This window comes from Bombyx mori, chromosome 24, assembly GCF_030269925.1.
Source record: "Bombyx mori chromosome 24, ASM3026992v2".
NCBI classification, from domain to species: Eukaryota; Metazoa; Arthropoda; class Insecta; order Lepidoptera; family Bombycidae; genus Bombyx; species Bombyx mori.
Genome location: NC_085130.1, coordinates 18816370 through 18824447, shown reverse-complemented (window position 1 = coordinate 18824447; position 8078 = coordinate 18816370).

Below are 8078 nucleotides of genomic sequence, written 5' to 3'. Positions count from 1 at the left end.
TAACTTAACTTCGTTTTAATATAGAAGCTTTAAATTTTTAACGCATACAAAATGTTATGATACATATTTTATATAATATATAAAATGGGGAAAAACAGGACAAAAATATTGGTACAAACAATAATACGACTCCGAATTACATTCGATTTGATTGACTCCGATTCTGTCAGTGCCCTCTGTTCAAAGCTGACAGCGGCGACTGCCTTAATTTGGATGCGAACTAAAAGTTTACTTTATTAAAGTAAGTTTGAAAGTAGCCCCGGTAATCAACAAATGAAAGAGAGGACGGTTAGCGTGGTGTGGACATGTGATGCGTAGAGAGGAGACGCATGTGACTAGGAGATGTATGGAAACGATAGTGCGAGGTAGAGGGGGAGGGAAGAGGTCGACCGAAGAACACATGGATGGAGTGCGTAAATCACGATATGAGAGAGAGAGGAGTGAGTGTTGACATGACGGCTGATAGAAGAGAATGGAAGAGAAAAATTAGCTGTATCGAACCCACTTAGTGTGATAAGGTGGATAAAAAGAATAGATCTATCGATGACCGTAGAAATCGAGAGTCAACCAAATCGTACGAATTATTGTTGCTAAGAGAAAACATAATGTGAGAATTGAAACAGCAGATTGTGTTGGCTAGACTAATCACACAGTACGCGTCTGCAGTTATAGCAGATTTACTTATTTACTGGTGGTAGGACGCATTGTTAGTCCGCGCGGGTAGCTACCATCGCCCTGCCTATTTCTACCGTGAAGCAGTAATGCGTTTCGGCTTGAAGGGCACGGCAGCCGTTGTACTGTAAAACTGGGACTTAGAACCCTAAATTAGGGCCGTCAGCGCAAAACTGGTCTAACCCACAATAAAAATGTTAATAGTCGCAGTTTTATATTGCAATTTATTTAAAACTAGCTGACCCGGCAGTCTTCGTAGTGCCTCAATCGATAAATAAAAGACCTAAACTTTTGTATAAAATAAACTTAAAACAAACAAAAGGAATCCGTCCGACGGACGGGGGACACATCAAAGGAAAAACAAAATTGTAGTTTTTATTTAATTCCGAGCATTTACATATTTATCTACCTTCTAAACCTTCTCTGGACTTCCACACATAATTCAAGACCAAAATTAGCCAAATCGGTCCAACCGTTCTCGAGTTTTAGCGAGACTAACGAACAGCAATTCATTTTTATATGTATAGATAATAAATTTTGATGGAAAACCGGCCTATCCCCAGTTTTACCCATCGACAACAGATTGTAAACGTTATTTTTGAGAGTTATTACTGCTTACGAAGCAATGTAAAGGTAAATTCGAACCTCTTTATCTCCATACTAACTATGATATGCTTAAGCCACTTTTGCGCTGATGGCCTCAAATGTGGTTTCACTTAATAATATGATCCAGGTTCCAAGCTGCCTAGTGGGTCAGTTTTTTCATTTATTGCCGTTGTAGGTAGACAAGCATACGGCCCACCTCACGGTGATTGATTACTAGAGGTCGGAGTAGGTAAATTGATTTAAGGTCGTCGACGTCAAACGTAGAGGATAATATGGATATGCCTCCAAAATACCGGAACTTCATATTTATTGTGATATTTGTTCCGGAATTTTGAAATTAGCATGAATCTGTGTTTAAGGTGAAAAACGTATTAATAATATCAATCTACGCTGCCAGTGCTAGCTAATAGTGAAAGAAATAAGTATTCTATTTTCTACAAAAGCACCTTGGAATAGTTACACCGTATTTTGTCCCTTTCTGTTCAATTAGAAATGACGCTTGTCAGTATGAGACAAAACTTAGACAGGGCTTTTTGTTACTTTATCTCATGTTCATCTTTGTTCACGACGCATCGACCGCACGCAACGACCAATCAGAAGCAAGTATCCTGTATGACTCATTCGGTGTTTGTTAGAAAAAACGTTGCGCGCGCGCTGTGTTCCAGGTATCTCACCCGCTTACCTCGGTTCGTAGAGTATACTGCTATCGTAGTTCAAATCCGGGAAAAATTTCCGGTACTTCCTATGGATACACATTATGGATAAAAGGCATGTCCATATTATAACATCTTGACTCAAGTAGGTATATAAAATCAATCTACCTACTCCGACCACTAGTGATTACCGTCGCCCATGGACTTCAGCAATGCTAGGGGCAGAGCCAAGCCGCTGCCTACGCTGGCTTATACGATTATTGTTATTATAAAGCCGCCATTTACACTCAGTTGAACTGGCATCGGACAAATTCAGCCATGGCCCAATTTCAACAGAAGAAGACGAAAACATTTTTAGGACGAGCCGCAAATCAGTCTCAAACAACACAATAAAAGTTTCACCGCGAATTTATTGAATTGAACATGAAAACAAAAAAAAATAGAAACCATAAACATTATACCAAGCCCTAACAGAATCAAGCTACTTACAGTACTAACAAAATAACGAAAAAAAAAAAAAAAAACTATATAGCTTAAGATGGAAACTTAAAACAACAATTTCGATCCGCCGCCTCCGAGAGACTCAACAAACGCGCTCTGTATTTTGACAGAGTGAACAACAAACAGAAGTGGCGCTATTAAAATTCTACTTTTATTTTTATTTAATACTGCTTTCAGCACCGCTGGCTTCAAATACGACTCCCGTTACGAGCAGCTGCATCGTCCTTATCTCGGAAGCTACTGACCTTGAGCCATATGTCAGTTACATACAGCAGAGAACCAATCAAGTTGAGCACACAACGTGCCGTGGAGTTCTTCGCTTGACTGTAACGACGTGGTTCCGTCTCGGATAAGCCGATTCTAAAGTTTTTTGTTGGTCTAAAATATTTCAGCGAATACTTCAGGAGTCTTCAGTAGACAGTTTTGCCCCGACATGGTCGATGGTATCGGGTGACGGTAACCACATTGATGCGCCGCACGCTTGTCCGTCTCCAAAGGGAATTACCAATAGACACCATTCGATTGACTTTAACAAATCACGCACGGTCATCCGAACCCTAATTAGGATCTCCTGGGTTACGGGTACCAGATACTGACAAACATACTTATATACGTTTAAATATGTACATATATAGATAATAAACACCCAAACGCAGAGCAAACAGACCCGTTCATCACACGAACATTTGTCCGATGCGGGACTCGAACCCGCGACCCTTGGCGCAACAGTCAGGGGCTCTAACTACCACCGAGTCAGGCATTGATGCCAGACAATCTTTGACCCCTACGCCCCAATCCAAACAAACAGCGTCGTAACGGGAGTCTTTCTAAGGAAAATACCAAAACTAACTGTCCATAAATCTTTAGATTAGTCTAATTGGTAATTAATTACGATATCGAGTTCCCTTGACAGCAGCGGCGTCAGTTGAGTCTTCCTTAAGACAAGACCTTCATATAAACTAACAGCTTACCGTACTAAGAAACGAGACGAACGGAATACGATCACTTAGGTATCAATACCGCGCATAATTCCGGTTCGGCACTGATATTGACACTGCCAAAGGTCTCGGAATCCCTTCACAGGCAATACATTGCGATTGGAGTCGCTAAACTCGAACTTTTAATCGTTAAAAACTTTCAAATCGCATTCCGTTCGTCGGGCGATGTAAAAAAAAACAAACAAATTTCAATCTAAAACTATAAATTACAGAAATTAATCAAAAAAAAACAAAAAAACAGAAATGGAAGCAGACAGACATGGCACTCGACTAAGGGACGGTTAAACAAACAAACTTACATACACGTAAAACATAAAATATACATAATACAATTAACACGTCAACTGCCCTGTCAAAAGGCATCTTTTGTTCTGATGATTGGCTTTTATCGACTAAAGTCCTTTCCGGGTTTTATTTTTGTTTCATCACCTCACGCTGACATATGAGAAGACTTTGCTCAATCGTCCTCCGTGAAGGGCACACGTCAGTAATTGAAATTCTCACTGCGAGGAAACTGAACACATCGTCCTAATGCCGTATGTTTCCTCAAAGCGTCAGTCCAACGCCTTTTTAACCAAGGTTCTTCTGCCAACGTGAGCTAATAAAAAAAAATACGCCTGCAACGAAAACGCTCTCTGTTTTGGAGCCGCCTCAATGGAAGCTACGTGACAATGAACGCTTAAAAAAATTATTGCTTTAATTATCTCCATCGTTTCGTCATCCAGTGTTTTTGTTATTGACGTGTAACGAAATGACATTTTATTGTCTTGCGACGGCAACAGCCGGAACAGTGGGGACTGAGCGAGGGCCTCTACTACGCGGTGACCACCTGTGGCCCCTGGCCCCCAGCCAGGTCCCTCACTAGGCCTCTAACTGACGCATTTGATGGGGCGGATTTATTAAAATGCGCACTTTTACACCAACACACGTGTTAACGACCAACAATATTGCCAAAAACTAATATTAAAAATTAATCGATTAATAAATGAAAAAAATGTATATATAATAATAATAATAATAATCATAAACAAACAAACTCCTTGTATATTTTCACTAATAATTTCCGGGTCGTTGACCTGTCGAGCTCGCGGGGTCGTCGCCCCCGACACAATCGACGACATTATTGCTTCACGTCACTGTACTAGGATAAGTCGGCGCGCGGCTGACGGCAAGCGGTCGCACAACACCAGGCCAGTTAAAAAAGCGTCCGACTCGCAGAGCCAAACTGACTAAGGCAATACCCGAAAACCATGATCACAAAATGCCTTCATGATATCGCTTGATCTAGATTTGCAAAACTTTTTATTTCGGCGGCTCGATCAATGCAAAGTTACGTGTTCCAAATCGTATTGCTTGTAAGGCTGCTAGCGCAAACTTAGGGCATTTCTGCGGGCGCACTGCATGGCGGAATGAGACACTCGCGCGCGTCCCTTTATTGTACAAATCGAGGCATCATTAAAAACGTGTATAAACTGCGATCTCACGGCTGATCGTCTGATCCCCACGGGGGTCACGGGGGGGTCGCACTACACCGCGGCCCCCACAACGCTAGTTCACACTTTGTGGCGGTGCACGAGTCCTGGTCCCCGCGGCCGGTCCGCGCGTGACGTCACTCCGCGCTGCTGAAGTACTCTGACGCGTTGCCCCTGCATATGGGACACGTGCGGTTCGACTGAAACGGAGAGCGCTCATGAGCATCCACCGCACGGAGCCTGGAAACTTAACTGGCGCTAGGGCGGCTTGTGAGCCTGGCTGGGTAGCAGCAGTGATCCGATCCAATGTCCTTCTTTAAACGAGGCTTGCGGAGAGTATTAAGTGGTACGCAGCGGCGTGGCTCTACCCTTGGCATTGCTGAAGTCCATGGGCTACGGTAATCACTGATCTTCTTTCGGCATCACTGATCAAGCGTTTTTCTTCCAGCGCGGAATTAATATCTAATTACCCTTAAAACCTAAAAGCAGCGACACACATTTTCGGTTGCAAGCGCCATGATCACTAGAGGACTAAAGCCTGGAGGGAGGATCTCGGAAGTAGATAATTCTGTCTATCCTCTTTCTAGTCAGTTGTAGGGTGTTACCCCTCGAAACCCTTGAGTCGCAGCCATAGTGTACCCTCACTATATCGACAATGTACCTAACTATATTGACAATCTACCCTCACTATATTGAAAATATACCCTCGCTATATCGACAGTGTACCTTCACTACATCGACAATGTACCCTCGCTATATCGACAATGTACCCTCACTATATCGACAATGTACCTAACTATATCGACAATGTATCAATGTACCTCACTATATCGACAATGTACCCTCATTATATCGAGAGTGTGTTAGAAGACGACTCACCCTCAGCCATTTATCGACGCATTTAGCGTGGAAGTGGTGGGCGCAGGGCAGCACGCGCAGGGTCTGCCTGGCCTCGAACTCCGCCATGCAGACCACGCACGAGCTCTGCTCGCCCTCCGCCCCGCTTCCGTACTTGTAGCTGGGCAGCTGCTCGATCTCGGCCCGCGCCAGGCCCCGGGGCTTGGCCTCCCCGAGCCGCTCAGCCAGCGACAAAAGGGCCTCGTAGTTCTCCGTCTCGGGGGAGTCTGCGGACTCCTCGCGCGGCTCCCCGTAAGGAGACAGCGGGAACATCGCCAGCAGATTCAGGAATACCTGTTTGGAGGGGGGTTTGGTCATGTAATAAAAGTGAAACTCGCCAAAATTATAATTTGCGTAAATTACTGGTGGTAGGACACCTCTTGTGAGTCCGCGCGGTACCACCACCCTGCCTATTTCTACCGTGAAACAGTAATGCGTCTCGGTTTGAAGGGTGGAGCAGCCGTTGTAGCTATACTGAGACCTTAGAACTTATATCTCAAGGTGGGTAGCGCATTTAGGTTGTAGATGTCCATGGGCTCCAGTAACCACTTAACACCAGGTGGGCTGTGAGATCGTCCACCCTGCTAAGCAATAAAAAAAAAATTGTATATGGATGACTTGATTGTATCGGGTAGTGGCTTGACTATGTCCCTGGCATTACTGACAACCACTCGTCATCAGGAAGGCCCTATGCTCATCTGCTTTGTAAGGGCAATAAAAACAAATTGGTCAAAATAAACATTGTATGCCAGTTGCCCTTCCCACTGACACGCATTACTCCTTCACTGCAGAACTATTAGAACTAAATGTCCGGTTAACCTACATCGGAAGTGTCCATCAGTGTCAGTATATACTAGATGTTGCTGACCTTGGTCGTCCACTGAGTTTCTCGCCGGATCTTCTGAGCGGGTCGGGTTTCCGATCCGGTGGTAGATTCTGTGAAGCACTGCTCTTGCTAGGGCCAATGTTAGCAACACTTCGGTTTGAGCCCCATGAGCTCACCTACACGTTAGGGTGAAGCTGAAATAGCCTCTCAAGGCTATCAGCATAGGCAGGAGAAAAGAAAGTAGTTACTTCGATCCTTCAGACCCGCTAGGCATTCAATACAATTGAGTATTCGTTGTCACTTCAAAGTCTCCGGCAATTTCCCCAGACCACACGAGCCCGTCTGCTCATCACCAGCGATAAAAGCAAAACCTAAAATAGCAATATCATGGTGCTGTCCACGAGTACCTGATAAGTTGGAGGGGGCGGAGGTAGCTGGAGGGGCTGAGCGACGTGCAGCTGCTGGACGTGGGGAGCTCCGACCAGGCCGCTGCCACCCTGGGGACGCAAAGCGACATGTCTGGTGCGTTACTGTCGTAATGGGCTCGAACGTTAGGTGTCGAGGGATAAAGACAAGAAGAGGGAGAGTTTCTTCAACCACGTGACGGAATTATTAACAGTATAGACTGACTCAGAGGTACTGTAGTTAGCACCTCTGACTGTTGCGCCGAGGGTCGTGGGTTCGATTCCCGCGACAGGCAAACGTTCGTGTGATGAAAAGGTCGTTTGCGTTTGAGAGTCACTCACCTGTGCGTGCAGGTGGTGCAGGTGCGCGTGAGGCCAGCGCGCCGCGTGGCGCACGTAGGGCCGCGCCCCCACCCCGCCCCCCGCGCGCCTCTGCACAAGACAAACTTTCATACAGACGGTGTTCAACATATAAACAAAACGGGGCGTTCAATGACAGTCAGCTGACGAGAGCGGTCAATGAACTCTTAGGAACGCTCCGTTATATTGTTCGTATGTGACGGAATCTTTGAACACCATTTTGACCGAATTCGCGTCGTCCAATCAACTAGACAATTCGCCCGCAAGTCAAGGACTGATGCAGATACAATAATTCCATAACTTCGCTCTGATATCCTGACTGGTATCGACAGGATCAAAATAATTGTTAGTTCACTTTGCTATTGAAGCGTGTTTTTACGTGCTACCCTCTCTTTGAAACATGGGAACCAAATATCTGTATATATAAGTATTCATGACGGCTTTCAATAGCTCTGCGGCGGTAAAGCACAAAATACCCTTCCGCGCATGCTCTAACCACACACATGCGACCACTAAATCAAATTGAGACTTGGAACCCGTGTCTCAAAGTAGGTGACGGCATTCAGGTTCTAAGTATGAACTAAGGTAGCCTCACACCAAATGCCAGTTGGGTACAGTATCCTCATGCGATACTCGGCAAACCGTTACTGACCATTCTTGCCATATGAAAAGATTGTTGTTAGTCCAGA